Here is a 1540-nt window from a genome sequence, read left to right as displayed (position 1 = left end):
CCCCCCCCCAAGGGGACAGTGGATACCACGCGCCGGGGGGGGGGGGGGGGTCAATTAGCCCTGAATGAATAGGATGTAATTGCTCATGTGCCGGACGCAGAGTACACCGTGTGCGTCTGCGGCGAGCAGGCTGTGTGCCTGCAAAAACACCCTGCTCAATAGCACGGGAGGTGCCGTGCCGGCATTAACACCCCGGGGCGGGGAGCGGTGATCTGCTATGCCAGCTCCTGGGGGGGTCCTGCACCGCCCTGACCCCCTGGCCCGGGGTGCCTGGAGCTGTCCCTGCTCTGGAGCATCTGTCGGCAGCCCCACGCCTGCCACCCACCTGCGCCCACAGCCCTGCGGCGGGGAACAGGGCACGTCCTGCCACCCCGCTCCCCTGTCACCGGCACTGGGAATGCTTCCTCCAAGCTTGGACTGGCCAGCGGTGGCATTTTCCAGCCTGACGAGCTGGATGGCTCGAGGAGAGCGTCTGCTGCCGGGCGTAATGAAGAGTCAGTGCTGGTCGTTAACCAGGCTGCGGGTCTGCACTGAGGTGGTGATCCTGCAACAAGACGGAAAATCACTTGGAGGTTTCACGCTGCTGGGTAACGCGGCCCCATCTGCACCATCAGCTCTCCCAGCCCTGCAGGGACACGGGAGGGACGGCTGCGGGATGACGGCTGTGGGGCGCGGGAGGGACGGCCGTGGGGCACGTGTGACGCTGGCGGGGAGGAACAAGTGCCCAGGGCGAGTGCGAGGTGCTGGAAAAAGGGACGGAGGGGGAACGGTGCCAGAAGGGAGCGGAGGGGGGTTGACCGAGTGTCCGTTGGACCAACCCACCCGTGGAGCTGAGCACCCCGAGACCAGCCGGGGTGTGATGGAGTCCCGGGGCTGCGTCCGTGTGCGTTGGGCTCCCACGTATCGTCAGTGACAGGCTCTAAACCAGAATCATCCGTCGCTTCCCTGGCCGGCTGGGTGTTGATTCCGGATGCTGCTGTGGTGGAGCGGGGATCACCCGGCACTTGCCATAAGCGCAGCATCGGGGCACGGGCTGCAGCAGCACTGCCTGCCCGGGAAGCAGCAAGCGGCCGCTCGTGCTGCAGGGTCAGGGATTACAGGGAATTAGGGCAGGTTTGATTAGATTAGGCTGGATTAGGGGGCAGGGAAGCCACCCCATGGCTTGGGGAGGCAGGTTCAGCCACATGCTGGGACAAGTGTGCTCGGCACGGGGGCAGTGCGTGCAGGTCACGGGCATGGGGCACGTCCCGGAGCAAACCCTCGGCCTTATCCTCCAAAAGGAGGTTTAATCTTAACGTCCCAACCGAGGGGGAATTTGGGTTAAAGTCCTACAAGCGCCTGTGGTCGGACGGAGCGGGCAGCAGGGTTGAAAGGCTGCCATTACCCTTGAAAATAGGAGCCTGGTCAGCAGCCAAAGCAGGTCCCCCAGGGCTCGGTGGCACCCCAGGGCACCCGCTCGTCTGCAGGGCTCCCCAGGAAAGGGTGTCCCCAAGGCCGAGTCGCTGGCTGCTGGCTGGCTTCTCCTGCCGAACCGCAGGGA

At 64.9% G+C, this 1540-nt stretch overlaps 1 protein-coding gene across 1 annotated transcript in view; it reads left to right on the top strand.

The window, feature by feature from the left end:
• The window catches only part of RAB26 (RAB26, member RAS oncogene family), a 27942-nt gene that overhangs the window by 24916 nt on the left and 1486 nt on the right, over positions 1-1540 (top strand). The gene's annotated exons all lie outside the window — the stretch shown is intronic.

This window comes from Pygoscelis adeliae, unplaced genomic scaffold, assembly GCF_000699105.1.
Source record: "Pygoscelis adeliae isolate BGI_AS28 unplaced genomic scaffold, ASM69910v1 Scaffold467, whole genome shotgun sequence".
Lineage (NCBI taxonomy): Eukaryota > Metazoa > Chordata > Aves > Sphenisciformes > Spheniscidae > Pygoscelis > Pygoscelis adeliae.
This window is presented reverse-complemented; position numbering and strand designations above follow the sequence as displayed.